This window comes from Danio rerio, chromosome 19 (assembly GCF_049306965.1).
Source record: "Danio rerio strain Tuebingen ecotype United States chromosome 19, GRCz12tu, whole genome shotgun sequence".
Classification (NCBI taxonomy): Eukaryota; Metazoa; Chordata; class Actinopteri; order Cypriniformes; family Danionidae; genus Danio; species Danio rerio.
This window is the reverse complement of record NC_133194.1, coordinates 17,576,509-17,596,514: the sequence shown is the minus strand read 5'-3', so window position 1 is coordinate 17,596,514 and position 20,006 is coordinate 17,576,509. Positions and strand designations below refer to the sequence as shown.

General features: G+C 33.3%; 1 protein-coding gene and 1 long non-coding RNA gene across 9 annotated transcripts in view; one reads left to right on the top strand and one right to left on the bottom strand.

Annotated features, from left to right (window-relative positions):
- The window catches only part of ptprua (protein tyrosine phosphatase receptor type Ua), a 434,849-nt gene that overhangs the window by 220,319 nt on the left and 194,524 nt on the right, over positions 1-20,006 (bottom strand). The window lies entirely within an intron of this gene.
- Positions 2,474-6,303, top strand: LOC101883787 (uncharacterized). The gene is made up of 6 exons (XR_002458833.3): positions 2,474-2,527; positions 2,655-2,705; positions 3,179-3,245; positions 4,050-4,102; positions 4,213-4,329; positions 5,098-6,303. It is a non-coding gene; the product is annotated as an uncharacterized lncRNA (long non-coding RNA).

The window sequence follows — 20,006 nt, the reverse complement described above, 5'->3', positions numbered from 1 at the left end:
TTTATTTGATTCAGTCATGCTTTGGTTTATACTTTTGTACACTTTTGTTTTATCAAGTTATAAACGGTTTGAGAATTAGCTTGCATGCGCTGAGCAAGAGAAGTGAGTAGCTCTGATAAATGCAGTTTAGGAGAAGTTACACTTCATTCACGCTGAAGTGATGACAGTAAGAAGAGATGACTGACAAAACCATGATGGAGGATTTGGTGTGCCACAAGTGTTGCCAAAGTAAATTGTGAACTCATGTTCAAAAATGATTTGGGTACACACTGATTTATACTGTGTTATACAAGAAATACGAAAATATTTACTTATATAATAAAAAAAAACTTGACCTTTTTATTAAAACTAAGATAATAAAGAATTATGATGATGATGATGATGATGATGATTATTATTATTATTATTATTATTATTATTAAAAATAGTTTAATGTAATCATATTTATGTATTTTATTATATTTTATGAAAAAATGCTGGGCATGTTCTCATGTTCTGGTAAGTATGTTAATTTATGTTAATGATTTACAAGTTACTCATGTAAATCATGAAAATCTTTATAGATTAAAATGGCATTGTTTTTGTGCTGTTGACAAAAAAAACTGATGACTTTGATGCAACAAGAGACTGTTAAATATTTCCATGTACTGTATACTGAACTAACACTAGATATGCTGTTTCAGACGATGTAGATATGTTCATATTATGCATATCAGTTTCTCTCCAAACGTATTATAAAGATAAATGCATCAGAGCCGGCATCATGTATGAATACTAATGAGATCACGCTGCTTTTATGGGCATGCCAGCGCATCATCCAAAGACAAAAAGTAATAAAAAAGTACATTTTAATCACTCTTTTACATCAATGGATTCGATTCTTGTGGAAGCGGCAGGGAAGCTCACGATATCTCTGAGAAGAGCTGTCACAGTCGCGTGTCAAATCGGCCTTGATCTAAATAAGCTCATTAGGTTATTCTCGCACCCGGCCTTCTTTCATCCCACTGCCTAAAACGGAATAATTGCTTTGTTGCATCAATTCCTGCTTTTTGTGTTGATGTCACTTCATTCAAATCACAGTCACCTTGGATGGCATTTGAAGGGCAGCAGCAGGTCGCTATAAAAACACTGTCCTTTTTTTTCTATTTTTTATTTTTGGAGAAACAAAAAGCAAATATTCCGTTCCGTCTATATCATCTCAGCTTTCATTCTCATTTCCCTTTCATCCTCTTCCCCTTCCTGTTTTGCTCTCATGGGTTTAAACCCTGCAGGCTCACTGCCTGTGTTCTTTGGAGCTTGGAGGCGATGCAGATTTTGGCATTTACCGAGCTGCAGGCTGCTGAGACAGAGCTTGAATAGAGAGTTGCATGAGAATGGGTGAAGATGGCAATGCCAACTGGTCAGAGATGCCCCTCTAGACCCCAGCAAACAATCACAGATCTCTTTCTAAAGCAACACTCCCCGGATTGGGCTGTTTCTGAACAGGCTTTTCTTCAAAGCTCACAGCACAATGAACAAAACTGTCACATCTGGGCACAGACACAGCAAGTGTCTCAGGAGAAAACGTGGATCTAGGATCAGTCTTAGAATGTTCTAGTCTGTAGCATGTGAAATTAATTTGGTTCACTCTGGAAATTTAGTGGTTGGCTTGATAAGCAATTAAAACCAAAGATTTAGTGAGAACATTCATGTACTGTATCAACTATATGTAAAAATTGCACATTTCCAACTGAATATATATATGTATATATATATATATATATATATATATATATATATATATATATATATATATATATATATATATATATATATATATATATATATATATATATACACTCTAAAAAACGCTGGGTTGGTTTTTTAACCCAAATGCTGGGTTGAGACTGCTGGGTAACAAAATTGGGTTGATTCAACCCAATTTGGGTTGAAAATCGATCTTTATCTATAACCCAGCAGTGCTGGGTTGGGAACGCGGACGTGAAAGAGAGCACGCACGTCACGTCAACATGCAGGGACATCAACGTGAGAAACCGCCATTTTCTTTGCGCTGTCTTTGAGGGGAAGCGAGTGAAATTCTGTGTGAGACGTAAGTTATTTAGTGTGTATTTAACAATTTTCATAAGAAATAACACACTTAGTTTACTTAGTATAATATACACGCGCTTTTTTTCTGTTTCTCCGCCTGATGGCTGACTTGTTGCTCCGCCTCACGCTGACCTGTGCTCGCCTTATGGCTGAACTGTTGCTCCGAGTCCGCCTGACGAGCCACCTGTTTCTCCGGATCTGTTTCTCCGCCTAACGGCGACCTGTTTCTCCGGACCTGTTTCTCCGGACCTGATTCTCCGCCTAACGGCGACCTGTTTCTCCGGACCTGTTTCTCCGCCTAACGCCCGAGCTGTTGCTCCACCTAACGCCTGACCTGTGCTCGCCTCACGCCCGACCTGTTGCTCCGCCTCACGGGCAGCCTGTTGATCGGTGGACGGGTAAGCGCGCATGGCATCGGAAGGAGCTCGAAAAGTATAAGGTAACTAATGAAACTAACGTGAAGCATGTTTGATGACCACCTTATAAACACAACACCTAGGATAATTTAGGAGCTTTTTATTGTAATAAAATGTCTTTTGAATGACACAGATTTTTATGTTGGCTAGGTGATGACAGTAAGTAACGTTACTGTGATTTGTGATCTTTCTGGGGTGTAAGTAAGTAGTATTTTTACTCTTGTATTTCTTAAGTTTGTTCATGGATTTTTGTGACAATACTTTGATGCATAAGTGTTGAATTCAGCTTCTAACAATGTTTTTTTTAATCAAAATAAATACAATAATTGTCCTGCTCTGCATGTACATTTTGTTTAGCTGTACATCTGTACATTGAATAGCAAATGTTATTAATTTACTATGAGCATTTTACATTCTAGACGTGATTTGAGCTATCTTTAATTAATCCTGTATGTAAGGGTCGTTTCATGCTAACGGAAATGTCTGAGCTATAAGGCTAATTCCAACCTAATCATCTTCGACTGCAAAAAGAAAAAGTTTGACCACCGTTTTATGTGACACCCTGGATAATTATTATCATTTAGGAGTATTTTTGTGATATAGTGACTTTTGGCTAACATGATCTTTTTTTACTTAATTTTGCTTAAACGCTTTTATCTGTTATTCTTTTTCAGATGGATAATTGCGTGAAAATCAAACTAAAAGAATGCAATCTTGAGGAGTTAATCCCCACATTTGAAGGTATGTAATAATATTTTACTTGGTTGATTGTAATCATTAGGGCTGCCCTTGTCTAAACATTTGTCTGGTTGACTTGTGATGTTCATTTGAAGCATTAGTTGAATAATTACAGATTTATTAATAAACCATTTATTCATTAATTCATTTTCTTTTTGACTCAGTCCCTTTATTAATCTGGGGTCGCCACAGCGGAATGAACCGCCAACTTATCCAGCATATTTTTTACACAGCGGATTCATGCAGCATACATTGACTTTGCCAGTGTGGACTTTTTTTCTGCAACTAGTGGGTAGCACATTCGCCTCATAGCAACAAGGTCACTTGATCGATCCTTGGCTGGGTCAATAGGCCTTTCTGTGTGGAGTTTGCATGTTCTCCCCGTGTTCGCGTGGGTTTCCTCCAGGTGCCCCGGTTTCCAAAGACATGTGGTAAAGGTGAATTAAGTAGACTAAATTGTCAATGGTGTATGTGTGTGAATGAGTATTTGTTTCCCAGTGATGGGTTGCAGCTGAAAGGGCATTCGCTGCATAAAACTTATGCTGGATATGTTGGTGGTTCATTCCATTGTGGTTACCCCAGATTAATAAAGCGACAAAGCTAAAAAGAAAATGAATGAATGAATGAATAATAAATTTTTAGTTGACTAATGGTTATTCAATTATTAGGGGGCAGCCCTAGTAATCATTAGCCACTTCAACACTTTAAACTGAGAGATTGAACTCTAATGCCAATTTGTCTTTGTCTGGTTATTTTTTAAAATCTGCTGTTCATGCAACCAGTGACATTCTCTTGTTTTATTTTTAGCACAGGAGCGAACCTTTTCTCGTTTTTAGGTCAATTTGAATACAATTCAGAGGGTAAGGATTCAATTAAAGGTTTCTCGATGCATAATGATGCATTTAATGCATAATGATTGTCTTAGTTATTTTATTAACAATGAAAATGTTATTTTTATGTTTGTTATTAGGGTGGCATGGGGGGCGCAGTGGGTAGTGCTGTCGCCTCACAGCAAGATGGTCGCTGGTTTGAGCCTTGGATGGGTTTCCCCTCCACAGTCCAATGACATGCGGTGTAGCTGAATTGGGTAAGCTGAATTGTCCATAGTGTGTGTGTAAATGAGAGTGTGATGGGTTGCAGTTGAAAGGGCATCTGCTGCGTAAAACATAAAAAGATGACGGTTTTGTGAAAGTTGTGATTTGGTCACAGCTATGGTTTCAAATTTTTAGTGATAAGATGCTTTATATAGATAGTGAATGCAACAAACTCTAAATGGCCTGTAAGCCAATTATTTTCATTTAAGGAGAAGTCCACTTCCAACAAAAGATTCACACATAATGTACTAACCCCCTTGTCACCCAAGATGTTCATGTCATTCTTTCTTCAGTCAGAAAGATTTTTTTTTTAGGAAAATATTTCAGCAATTTTATCCATCTTGAACTGAGATTGTGCCTCATTTTTGAAGTTTTTAAAGAAAATTTAAATGCGGCTTCAAATGATACAAATACGGTTGCAAACAGTCCCAGCTCAGGAAGAAGGGTCTTATCTATTCTCATTAAGAAAACACAATTAAATACTTAATAATTTCAAATGCTCATCTTGCCTTACTATTACTTATTAAAAAAAGTTCCTTAGGCAAACCTGTTGTTGCATTGTCATCTTCACTCGGGCCAAAAAATTGCAGCATGGTGCCATGGTCAGTGGTTAACTAATGCCAACACTGGCTGATAGCTTGGTGTGTTATGGCCTTAATTGCTTCTAAAGGTATTTTAGGTGTTCTAAAGTTAACTCTAAAGATATTTAACTTTTACACTTTTGAGTTTTTAATAAATCTTACTTCTATTTATTTTTTCAGATTGGGACCAATATTGCTGAGTATCTTCATCCATTGAATTCAAGAATCTATTGAGTTTCCTCATGTTCTCATCCTTGGAGACCACTACTTCTTTCAAGCCTTTGCTCACGTGCTGTGCTATTTATTATTGCAAAGTACATTACTTGCCAAAGTGGACGTTTGCTATAAAGCATTCTACATCTTTGGTGTGAACTACCCCAAGCAGTGTTCCCTGGTGTGGCAGACTGTGGTTTATGGACATCCTGGGGAGGAGACACTAGCATTAAGGGTTCTGCTAGCATTAATTTTTGCTGACAAACAGTAATCATTAATACTGTGACCTCACTGCTTCCTTGGATTCTGTGTTCTTTATCTTGTACTTTGGATTGTGGGGAAAAGGAGCACCCAGAGAAAACCCACACGAACACGGGGAAAACATGCAAAACATGCTCCACACAGAAACACCAACTGACCCAGCTGAGGCTTAAACCACCGACCTTGTTGCTGTGAGGCAATCGTACTACCCACTGTGCCACCATGACACCCATTTCTAAAGAATAGTTTTAATAACTCATTTCTAATAACTGATTTCTTTTCTCTTTGCTATGATGACGGCACATAATAATGGACTAGATATTTTTTAAGACACTCTACACTGCAGTTACATTGCAACTAATTTTTCTTACAGACTCTTTTATATCTCAGGATTGATGTTTGCACATGATTGTTCGAGTAAAAGTTAAAAAAAGTTTTCCTATTTCAAATTTGTTTTAAAATGCTTCCATCCTCAGGTTTCATTTTAACTTTTATATCTGTTTTTTCTTCAAAACTGCATTTACATTGAACTTGATCATCCTTACTGATGATTGCTTTATATCTCATATATTGATGTTTGCACATAATTGTTAAAGGGAAAGTTATAAAATGTTTTCTTATTTTTTCTTAATATAAAATTTGTATTTTCTTAGTTTTTATTGTTTGTTTTGTTTTTTCAAGCTGTTTGATGCCTTTTCATGATTACTTTCACATATTTTTTTCTGCATTGCAGTTGATGATTTATATGAGAATATGTTGATGTTTGTGCTCAAATTACTTTCTGACTTCAGTCATTTAGATGCATTTTCATTATTACTTCCTTATACTATTGTTTTTCTCTACTCTGCAATAACATTGCAATTGCCTTACTGATGATTCCTGATTTATAAATGATGCAAATGTTTTTGAATGTATTTCAAATATGCATTTTCTTAAGGTAATTTGTCTGATTTCAGTCTGATGCATTGTTACTGAACTTTAGTCAGTGTTTCTGTGATACAGTTTGATAAATTTTCACAGAAATCGTCTTAACCCTTTAACAACCCTTTCAAGAAAAAAAATTGGATTGCATTTCTCAACTGCTAATGTCGCTATTGAACACAATCAGTACATTTTAACACATGTTATAATTTCTAAAATATCAACCTCTACCAAATGATTGATATGTATGTTTATGGTAAAAGTACCAGAATTATGAAAAATCTGAAAAATTATGTGTAAGACCAATTAAAAATAAAATTATATATATATATATATATATATATATATATATATATATATATATATATATATATATATATATATATATATATATATATATATATTTAAAAGAAATATTTTGAACACTAAATCATCTTTTTTCTTATGACTTTAACAGTCATTATTTAAAACAGTAAAAACGAGGTCAACCATTTGGTAGAGCAGGCAGTCAAAGGGTTAATGCTGAGGTGCAGATGGGAAAAATCTCAAATTCATTTGGACACATTTTATCTTTTGTCATAAATAAAATTCCATTACTGAACAACTATGTATTGCTGTAGAATTGTTTTTATTTTAGTGATTTTAATCATCAGTTTCTAGATTAAATTTCTGACCCATTTTGGGTTACATTCAACCCAGCAGTGTAGTAATTTTTAACTAATAGTTGGGTTAAAATCACAACCCAGCATGCTGGGTTAAACTTGTAACCCAACTTGCTGGGTTAAAGTAACCCAGCGTTGGGTTTGTCCCTTTTTTACCCAGCGCTGGGTTACCAAAACAACCCAAATTGGGTTGTTTTCAACCCAGCAGTTTTTAGAGTGTATATATATATTTTGGTACTTTAAAATTGTTTTGTTAAATAGGTATATTAATGTTCTTAGCAAGCATATTTAGAAATAAAAATAAATTTAAAACTTTCAGACTCTTAAAATGTTCTAAATAAAATAACAAATACTTTCACGTTACCTTTAAAATGATCAAAGTAACATGTTTAGTTACTTTAAGTAACTTAATTTTGTTATATATATATATATATATATATATATATATATATATATATATATATATATATATATATATATATATATATATATATATATATATATATATAAAGTTATATAATATTAATATATATATATAATATTAAGTTATATATTTATACAAGAAATTGTACAACGATGGTTTGCTCTGTAGACTATCGGGAAAAAATAGCTTAAAGGGGCTAATAATTCTGTCCCAAAATTGGGTTTTAAAAAAATTAAAAGAGCTTTTATTCTAGCCAAAATAAAACAAATACGATTTCCTCCAGAAGAAAAAATATTATGACAAATACTGTTAAAATTTCCTTGCTCTGTTAAACATCATTTGGAAAATATAAAAAAAAGAAAAAAAATCAAAAGGGGGCTAATAATTCTGAATTCAACTATATATATATATATATATATATATATATATATATATATATATATATATATATATATATATATATATATATATATATATATAATATATATATATAACAATGCTAAGTTAAGGTACACTTAACTATTACTTTTCCCCAACACTGAATACATATTTAAATGAGGTTTTGCAATAAATAAATAAATAAATAATATTCACAAACTACAGTATTGCTTGTTACAATGATTGTTACTTGTTAGATTGATTCCAGAATTGATTTTGATACTGTCTTATCTAATGTGCATACACAAAAAATATGATTAGCATACTATAGTAAGCATTAAACTATTCTAAATGTGTACACTCTAAAAACTGCTGGGTTAAAAACAACCCAATTTGGGTTGTTTTGGTAACCCAGCGCTGGGTAAAAAAGGGACAAACCCAACGCTGGGTTACTTTAACCCAAAAAGTTGGGTTACATGTTTAACCTAGCATGCTGGGTTGTGATTTTAACCCAACTATTAGTTAAAAATTACTACACTGCTGGGTTGAGTGTAACCCAAAATGGGTCAGAAATTGAATCTAGAAACTGGTGATTAAAATCACTAAAATAAAAACAATTCTACAGCAATACATAGTTGTTCAGTAATGGAATGTTATTTATGACAAAAGATAAAATGTGTCCAAATAAATTTAAGACATTTGTTCCCATCTGCCCTCAGCATTAACCCTTTGACTGCCTGCTCTACCAAATGGTTGACCATGTTTTTATACTGTTTTAAATAATGACTGTTAAAGTCATTAAAAAATAAAGATGATTTAGTGTTCAAAATATTTATTTTAAACTTTTTTTTTAATAAATTGGTCTTACACTTATTTTATTCAGATTTTTCATAGTAGATGTAATTCTGGTACTTTTACCATAAAAAACGCATATCAATCATTTGGTAGAGGTTTATATTTTAGAAATTATAGCATGTGTTAAAAATGTACTGATTGTGTTAAATAGCGACATTAGTAGTTGAGAAATGCAATCCAATTTTTTTTTTCTTAGAAGGGTAGTTAAAAAGGTTAAGACAATTTCTATGAAAATTTATCAAACTGTATCACAGAAACACTGACTAAAGTCAGTAACAATGCATCAGACCGAAGTCAGACAGATTACCTTAAGAAAATGCACACACACACACACACACATATATATATATATATATATATATATATATATATATATATATATATATATATATATATATATATATATATATATATATATATATATATATATATATATTTTTTTTTTTTTTTTTATGCTTACTATATATGCTAATCATATTTTTGTGTGCACATTAGATTAGACAGTATTAAAATCAATACTGGAATCAATCTAACAATTAACAATCATTGTAACAAGCAATAATAAAAACACCCCAATGAATATGTTAGAAATATGGATATTAGGATAATCATTAAAAATACATTTAAGCAAAATTTTGTAGTTTGTAAATATTATTTATTTATTTATTTATTGCAAACCCTCATTTAAATATGTATTCAGTGTTGGGGAAAAGTAATAGTAAAGTGTACCTTAACATTGTTTATATATATATATAACAATCAAAGCCAATCTGACACATAAAAATTTTGCTATATTCCACAAATGATATACCATCAACCTCTTCTACCCAGAAAACGACTGGATAATCACTGTGTAGATATTCAAGATATTTATGACACAAATACCCTCAGAAATGAACAGAAACATGGTAAAACTTCTATATGCTCATTGCTTAAGACTGATGCTTTTAATGTAAACTGTTATTCTCTCTTTACATGTAATCAGGTGTTTTGCAACATGTCTCTTGCTCATGTATTAATATTATGGTTTTAATACTTCTGCAATCAATGTTTAACTCTACCACAGCTAAACATGATCACGGATGGTTTATGTTTGATGTCCCTGCAAAGTTAATTTGGTGTACTGAAGGATTGTTTACATTTTTTGTTAATTAGTGTGCAACAACTAAACATTTTGAGAAACTTTAAAAATAACTTAACTTTTTTCTTTTTCTTTCTGTCAAGAGTCTGCTCAACTTTACTGTGCCGTGAAACCAAATGTCAACATGACTACAGTTTTTGTCGCCTCAATTGAAAATCTAAGCCTCTTGAGACCAAAGAGCCGGCCATAAGCTAACACGTGGCAACATTAGCTCAACAGAGGGAATTCATCACATCACAAAAGGAATGCAAGTAACGCCTTTAGTTTACCACTGAACTGGTATTAATTAAACGTAACCCTAAACAAACCAAAGGAGGGCTAAACTGATTATTTTTGGTTTGCTTGGTTTGGTCTTACAAAATCTAAAGTTTCTCCATCATTACACTCTCTCAAACTTTTATATGTCTTATTTTACTCTTCTCTACAACTGTTTGAATGTGTGTTTGTGTTCGACTGGTGTTTCTTTCAAATTAGTCAATAAGGTTTTGTAATTTTGTATAAAAAAAAGGTGCCTGTGCATATTTATGAATCTAATGTCTTAAACTTTGATCTTGCTACCCTGCTTTAACAAAACAGGTTTTTATTTTTGATAGCAATAGGCATAATTGAAGTCAACTGTCCATTCAAATGATTGCTAGACGATTTGTTTGTTCAGATTTAAAAAGTCTATTATTTTGAAGCCCTGTTCAAACTAATCATCTAATTCGTTTTATAAATATTACAGATAATTATTATGGCAAAATAAAATAAAAACAGATAAATGCAAACACAAAATTAACAATAAAAAACAAGAGTAATCATGTGAATTATTTGGAAAACAACAGCATTTTCACACTCTCTCAATTAAAACTAACATTAATTTATATTAAGACATTTTGCCACGATAGGACTTTTGGTTATTCTAGTTTATTAATTCAGAAAATCTCACTTTCTTATATGAAAACATCAAGTAACAAAAATGTTTGCAATAACATACTGATTAATTTAATCTATTTAATTAAAAAAGACACATTTTTTAAATCAATACTCATAAAACTAGTTGATATATTCATATTTTAGCTGACTTTAATTTAATTCATCTTGGCATTTAAATACTGTTTTATGTTTTTTTTTAAAGTTTTAAATTAGGCTCTTTTAGTTCCAGTCAAAAGATGAAAAAGCAGTCTTTATCTTTGATTATACCTTTGAATGTAATGTCATATAAATCTGACAAGTGTTTGTGTCTCATTTGTAAGTAATCAAGTGTGTTTAGAGTAAATCTCCCTGCATTTAAATCAATTTGTTTATAGACCATGATTACACATTTAGACTACATGAGTAGTTTAAAGATGGGTTCTACTTTGATCTGTACATGAATAATTAATGAAGCAAAGCTCATATAAGATCCCTAAGGTCCTTATACAGAATTTTGTTTAAACTTTAACTGGAATAAAATGTTTGAACATGATTAGTCTGTGATTTTATGCACACTTATCTTTACTTTTGAAAGAAAATAAAAGCAAACATATTTTGATTTTGTATTTTTTAGGTAAACAAATATAAAATGTTTAATTTATTTATTTACATATTATTATTTAACTTTCTAACACAGTTGGGAAATGTCCTCTAAATCATAAGAGCTTAAAGTTAACAAACATGAGTGGGCTCATTTTTTTATGATAGACTTTTGATGGGTGAATTTTTTTAATGATTGACTTTAATGCCATCAATGTGTGTGTGTTTCTGTTTGTGGCATATCAGGATGCAAATGTACATAAATATGGAAAGGACACAAGTATTATAAGAAAATGGCAAATTATGAGGACATTGCCAATGTTTTCAAAATGCTTAAAAATCATATAGAATCTTATTTGTTTGCAGTTTTTCCCATCAGAAAATTAAACTGCACAGTTTCCCATAGAGATGACCAATGGAAACGTTGAAAACAATGAAACCTTTTAGGCCAATGTACAGTTGAAGTAAGAATTATTAACACACCACAAGTGGGGAAAAGAATAAGCAGGAGGGCTAATAATTCAGGGGGGCTAATAATTGTGTCTTTAATTGTGGGTATATTTACATTTTTGAGGATTGCTGATTGATATACACTGTCATTTGTTGCCAAATAAATAAAACAAGTAGGTGGTAGGGTTATGTGTAGGGTTTGGGGTAGTGTGATAAAAAATACAGTCTGTACAGCATTAAAAAAAAAAAAAAAAACTATGGAAACCCGTGTCACCACAATTCAAAAAACAAAATGTGAGTGTGTGTGTGTGTGTGCGTGTGTGTGTGTGTGTGTGCGTGTGTGTGTGTGTGTGTGTGTGTGTGTGTGTGTGTGTGTGTGTGTGTGTGTGTGTGTGTGTCATGGAAGCACTGACAAATGCTTTTGAGAGATGTCAGTCTGAAGCTTTAAAATGCTGGATGGTCTCTTCCATAGATCAAATCAATGGAGTATTAGCAGCCCAGAGCCAACTGTGTGTCTGTGTCTCCCTGAGGACTCCAGCTCTGCTTTAACTGCCGACAGAACAGACTCCCTTTCTAACACTTTCCCTGGACACCTGACTGCAATACTCTTAAGAGAGGTGAGAAAGTGTGAAAAATAAGGGGTGTGAAAAAAATGACAGACATTAAGGGCTGAAACAAGTCGAGAACATTGAAATCATGACAAGCCACATCAGCTATGTTTCTATCTACTTATTTTAGGCAATTTTGGGATGTTGCATAAGGAGCTGTTGGATAAAAATACCAAGATCTGAATAAACATTTAAAATATGTATTATAAATGCTAAAGTTCAGTTAAGGCAAGTAAACTTTGATGAAAACACAGGTATTGTTTTTTTTTTTTTTTCTTACTGTTAAACCAGCCAGATAAAACTTTTTTAAAGGTGTTATAGAGTGCACTGAGTGCAATAAGTTAATTGTTCTTTGATATCTACATAGTCGACATATTTCTTGGGTAAGATTAAAAATCTTCCGTAATGGTTTTATACACTCATTTCTAGACGATGATGCTCTGCTCATTAGTCAAAAATATTGATGCCTTGAAAGGTAGATGGCTTGTTAAAACTTTTTAAACTCTTACACAGTAATATTTATACAGTAATATGACAGAATGCATAAACGTGCACTAAACCAGTGTTTCTCAACCACGTTCCTGGATAACACCCAACACTACATGTTTTGGATATCTCATTTGTCTGTCACACCCATCACAGGTCTTTCAGTCTCTGCTAATAAGCTGATCATCTGAATCAGGTGTGTGTGGTTATGGAAAATGACATGAAAAATGTGCAGATCTGATGGTCCTCCAGGAACATGGTTGAGAAACACTGTACTAAACAATTCATTGTTGTGTGTATTTGTGTTCTCATCACAAAGATGTGCTGCAAATTTCACAATTCACATGATATACTAAACAAAAAATAAATTTAAACTGACCCAGTGCCTCTCTGGGGTGATTACATTTTTAATCTGTATATCCTGCATTCTGACATGCTATGAGCAGACAGCTGGCTAAAAACTTTTCCCAACACACTGGATGTGAAGCATTATTTTGTGCCATGCCATAATTTTTGACTGTCTAAACATTGTTTTCTATTAGTTTACACACACAGGTGCCAGCATTCAGGGTCTGTCAGCAATGCTTAACAACATAGAGAAAAAAAATGTACAGACGTGGTGCAGCTTAGCTGGCTTTAGTCCCATGGTGTCACAATCGAGGGTTGGGGAAAAAAGGAGCGAGGACCCTAGTACAGGGTAAAAGGTCATTTGTATATAATATTATCCGTGTGTTCACAATAACGCACAATACTGAAGCACGCAGCCACAATGTAAACACAGAACCTCGTGCTTAGACAACACAAACATAAACAGACACAAGACACGAGCACACAATAATTAAAACACCTTTCTGTGTGCTCACACATATGCAACGCGCATGTTTCATCTCAGCACCAACAGAAACCAAAACCAAAAAGACTGACTCTGAGAATGAAACAGCATGATGCCGACAGAACAAAACACAAACACGAGGGCAAGAGCACACGTCCCAAGCACGCACAGACCCCACATGCCCGCATCAAGCAGGAGTGTGTACGGTCTGCGCGCGCTACGACGGCACCAATACAGAGACTCACACATTTACAAAAAACGAGTGCTTAACCCAATAAAACACTAGCCGAGCACAACAGGACAGGACAAGACAGAGCTAGTGTCCAGACTCTGCCACCAAAACAAGAAATTCACAAGACCAGTGGCAGAACCCTGACACCCGGTCTCTGCCATTTTCAAAATAAGAGTTCCACATACATTGTTAGTTTACTATAGATGTGGATACACTTAGAGGAAAACATTATCATTGTTGTTATCTTACTAGGGAATGTTGTGGCCAATTAAATGCAGCCTAGAGGGCATGAATGATCCTGTGTGAAGGAGTGCAACAAGATTTACATGAAAATGGCACATGGTATGCCTTGATAAATCCAGATTTTTATTCAATTTAGATTAAATTAGTTTACATCACTCAGATATGAGTAAAAGTTTATTTTCCTGTAACAGATGTGTTCCTACTCCCTACATATAATGTAAAAGGTTTACTGGACTAACCAGCAGACCAATGCAAAGCACAACATCTGAATTGCTGATTTAGTCATTCTTCAGGGCTAAAACAAAGTATGTCATTGAAATAGTTTGGATAAAAAAAACAGCTAGAACTGTTTATCCACCTTTAATCCTAAATTACTTTGTTTATACGTAATACACATTGACTAATTGATTGATTGATTTTTTTGAATGTCATGCGAAAGTGTCAGACCGGAAACGCAGGGTCATGCGGTAAGTTTCGCAGATTGCTGCAGTGCAAAGTTTAAGCTTGGTGAACTCTGACCTGCGAAATCGCATCACTTGACTGCTTGAGACCAATCAAGGATCAAAACATGACCTCTTTGAACGGAAATTTAAAACATGGAGCAATCACTCGCTTTTTTAAATGTCTAATAATCTTGTTTAATACTGCCCCTTTCGCAGTGTTGCATGACAGAATTTCACATTATCAAACACCAGTGTAAACGCAGCTTTACATAGAATGCATTTTGAATTTGAGTAGTTGATGACATGTTAAAATATTCTAATCACGCTGGTTTGATCATACTGGTTTTATTGTATGCTTGAAAGGGTATTGACAATTGAGTTAAATAAACTGTTTTGGGTGGGAACATAGCTGTTTTTTTTCTGTTTTTTTCCTGCTTGGTTGTTTAGTTTGGTTTGACCTTGTTTTCTGCTTTGGGTAAAGCCTACTGTGCATCATACCATGTCACCTGTCAGACTGTACTGTATACAGTATATCTCAGTTAACACAAACAGTCGTGATTGACAGTGCCTGGGTCTAAAGCCAGTCGCACCTGGGTAAAAGAGGATCCAGGCTTATCAGCAATCAGAACAGATTTGATGTTAATTAATTCACAGCAACTGAAACATGTAGAGAATGTAAAATAATGAGATAATTATGTTATAAATCAAAATGTCAACGGTTCAACAGCAGACTTTGCTTTTTACACATATATAGTTTGAAATAGTCAGCGATTTATCTTTTTTGACTAATCTCAATGCTTTTATTTAGCAGTAATCAAATGGAACAGTATAGACATTTATAATGTTTTATTTTTTTAATTGGATTGATGGAGCGACACGGTGGCTCAGTGGTTAGCACTGTCACCTTACAGGAAGAAGGTCACTGGTTTGAGTTTGGCTGGGTCAGTTGGAGTGTGGAGTTTGCATGTTCTCCCGGTGTTTGCATGGCTTTCCTCCTGTTGTTCTGGTTTCCCTCACAGTCCAAAGACATGCGCAATAGGTGAATTGAATAAACTAAATTAGTGTATGTGTGTGAATGAGTATGTAAGGATGTTTCCCAGTACTGGGTTGCAGCTGAAAGGGCATGTGTAAAACATATGCTGACTAAGCTGGCAATTAATTTCACTGTGACGACTAAAGACTGATTTTTAAAGCCTTGGTAGCGCTGATGAATGTGGGCAGAACTGATCCATGCGAACCCATTGTAGTGAGTGTTAACAAGTATCGAGTCCCGTGAATGAGCTCCAGATGGAAACTGTTGTTGTGTGTTTACCTTATGATTAAAGTTGTTGCACCTCCACTAAGTCCCACCTCAAAATGAGCAAATTTGAGCAACTTCTACAATAAGGTAACGTTTAGAAAAAACACCACCAAAAAGAAGAAAAAACTCTTATTGATCCCAAACGTTTGAAAAATGTTGCATGTTCTATTAATATGCAAAGTAGCTGGAGATAAACTAAATAAAATGTAAATATTAAAATAATAAAAATATTTAAATGTATTATATTATATTATATTATATTATATTATATTATATTATATTATATTATATTATATTATATTATATTCTTATGCTTATGCCTATGAAATCTCTGTTTAGTTCTTATACATTTGTTCTTTATTCAATACAATAAAAAGAAAAAAAATGTTCACTATTTTTTTTCAAGAGCACTGGCAAAACTAAGCGGACAACCCTGTAATCTCCCTTTTTGGTGTCTATCCCAGCACTTAAGGAAAACAAAAGACAAAAACCCTACATTTCTAAGCTTGTTTGTAGAAGAGAAAAGGTGAAATAGCTTGTTTGAAGGAGAGAAAAGGTGAAAGTGTAGAACAAAGCGAGCAGGGCGAGTAAGAGTTGTATTTCATTTGACAGCAGCCCCATGAAACAGATGAAGGGATCGTACTGCGGTTTGACTCTCACACCTCTGAATAAACACCACCAATAAACAAACAGCTGAAGAGCACGAGCTGAGTGATTGGTTTCAGCAGCAGCGACTCAAAGGAGCAGATTCCTCAACCTCTATCATACATAAACCCACTGAGACATCTGCACAACAAAGCCTCGCGGCACGCATATAATCACACATCAATTACTTCAAAATGAAATTAATGAGCCAAATGAAAAGAACCTTTCATACAAAGCCATCACTATCTTATACAGTCTGAATGTCACTGACATGTTGGTCACTTGAGTGGTGACAACACGCACACACTCACACACAGAAACGCATATGTGAGAGAATAATTCCTAATATTACTGTAGTAATTATTAATATCTTATCAAATTAGTAGTCTCAGTAGTCTCATTATAGTAGTAGAAATATCTTACTATAATCATATAATTTGTTTTTTTGCAAACACATTTAAGTTATACATTTCTTGTAACAGGCTTGTATGGAGTGATGGAAAACAATAAACATAAATTCTCAACAGCATTTTTTGAAAGGGACATAAAGAATACATTTTTAATGTGTATAAAATCAGGGTCCCTGGAGATTTTACCAACTTACATTTTAGACGTTTTAAGACATTTTAAGACCATTATGAATGGCATTTTAGACATATACAGGGCTAAATGCTAAGGAGTTATATACGTAGTTAAAGGTGCAGTATGTAAGTTTCACACCCAGTGGTTGAACTAGGTATTGCACTCATGGATCAAAACAAACGCAAGTTGCCAGATTGAAGACAGGAGTAAGAGATTTGAACCATGTTCCGAATAAAAGCAACGGCACCCAATAGAAAGAGTAGTTTCCATATTAAAATGAGTTTTGTCATAAAAAAAACACCTCTAATTTATAATATTTTAGAAACGGCTTCTATTTCTCACAGCTGAACAACAGAAAACTCTGACAATGATCAGCTCAGGTACACCTCATGTGTTTTATTCAGTGTTAAATGCTAACAATGTGAGTTTAAATGTCATTTTACATGACAGTTTTTTTTACTTTTGAATTATAAGGTTCTATCTGAAATTTTTGTCAAAATTGAGTTATTGTCATATCCCTATTAAATAACAACTTATTTACATTATGGGATTTTTGTATAAAGTTGTTTAGATTCTAAGACTCTTTATTTAAAAAACAAATGTTACACACATACTGTTTGCTGTCTGGAATGCAAAAACTTTGAAGATCAGTATCTCAAAATCAATCAGAACGCAGATAGAACCTTATAATTCCAAGGTGATGATTTATTGCCATACTACTGAAAGCTGCAGATCTTGAAAATAAATAAATGGTTTGAAATTTAACTTTAGAACTAAACACATATAAGTGATTAAGCATGTACATTTAATAATGTTAAAGTGGGTTAATATGTATTAAATAGATTATAATCATTTATAACCTTACCATTTTGTGAGCAAGTGGATATTCTTTGCTTCTGAATGGCTGTTTAAATGTCTGTCATGTTTCGTCTAGTGCAAACAGCCAAATTGCTTATTAGTGTCACGAAGCGTGTTGTTAGAACACCCGGTTAAAATGTTACCTGCTCACTCAATGTTTATGTTGATGAAATTTATATCATTTGCTAATTAATAACCTCATGTGAAACTGAATTTGTTTCATTTCGGAGTCTGCTACTGTCCATCGGAGGTCGCATTTAGGTCACGGACACATGCTTTCAGAGGCTCTCTGAATGAATAAATAAATGGAATCCGTGGTTTTCCATCAAGGCAACTCAGTGGGTTGAAATATAATTGGCTTAACTGGCAATGGGCAGGTTAAAAAGCGAAATATCTAACTACAGCACTGTTTTTTAGTTAAACAAATATGTTCACTTGGCATGTTTCTTAAATATCTGCAAACATATGCTTTAGGAAAGTCAAAAACTTGCAAACAGCACCAATGTATTTACCAACATGAACTAATAATGAATGACACTTGGAGAACATTTATTAATCATTCAACATCCACTAATGCCTTATTTAAATATAAAATCATTCTTGTGAACATTAGCCAATGGACCCATTTTCATATTTCCATTTTTCTCAGCAGTGAAGTCATCATAAACTATGTGTAAAGTGAATGGGAGAGTAAACTACATGTATATATTTTTTGAATATTCCTATTCGATCAAATAATAAAATAAAACAATAATATAAATTTTATCTTTCAAATAAGGGAAAAGCGTGTGACACTGATTAAAAAAAAAAAAAAAAAAAAACATCTTATGTCACGATGTGCTTCAAAAAAATAAAAGTAAAAATAGTTGTTCACCAGCATTTTCACTTTCCTGTCAAGTCATTGGGGTGCGCGTTTACTAAAGGCATTATAAAATGCTGTCAATAAAGTTTGTGGTAGTAAACACACTCTTGAATCAAGAAGATGTTGGTGAACAATTGTTTTGGTGAACAAATGTGTTCTAGAGCTTATGATTACAGTGAAACCACTGAAGTCAGGACATTTTGACAATATCTCATTTAAGATATCTTTATTTGTCTTCTTAAGATGAACTAAGACCTCAGGGGATTGGAATGACGTAAGGGTAACTGATTCATAGCAGAATTTACTCACATGGCTAAAACACCCCAACAAAAATAAATGCAAAACAGCATTAAACCAGTGAAAAATAGCTAATCTATAATCATTTGAAATTACCTAATTACTTACTTACTTTCTCACTTACTTACTTATTTACTTACTTATTTATTTACTTACTTTTTTACTTACTTTCTTACCTACTTACATACATTCTTACTTACTTACATACTTTCTTACTTACTTTCTAACTTAATTACCTACTTACTTACATACTTTTTAACTTACTTATACATACATTCTTACTTACATTCTTACTTATATACATACTTAGTTACTTTATTGCTTACTTACATACTTACTTATGCATTCATTCATTTATTCATGGATTTATCTTTTATGACACCTGTGTAAACTTGAAAAGAGCTGACTTCATAACATCACTAAAATTTAATTTGACATTAGCTCATTAAAAGTCATTGCAAAAAATAATAATAATAATAATATAACTTCGACAGTTATATACAAGCAAGCAAAAATTATGTCCATCAGGTTTAACAAGAAAGATAATTCAAGCAGGTGTAACAGTAAGTACTTGGAGCTATACACTCACTGCCAACTGTTTAATGACATTTAATTAAATTCATCTCATTCCTTTAAGCTATAAAAACAACAAACAGTACCAAATGGGATAGTAAAATCCCCGCTGGACTTTATGTGAATGCTCGGCCTCACCAGAAAACAACAATCCTTGAATATTCAGAGACACGGCAAACTAAAACAAAAGAGCTCCATACTGCTTGAAATGCTGCTATTAAAGTAAATGCTGATGCAGGATCTCTTCCAGGACAAAGATCAAAATAAAACTCCACCCACAGTCAATTTAATGGATCCTCGTGTCAGTATCTGTTCATTTGGCTGATTTG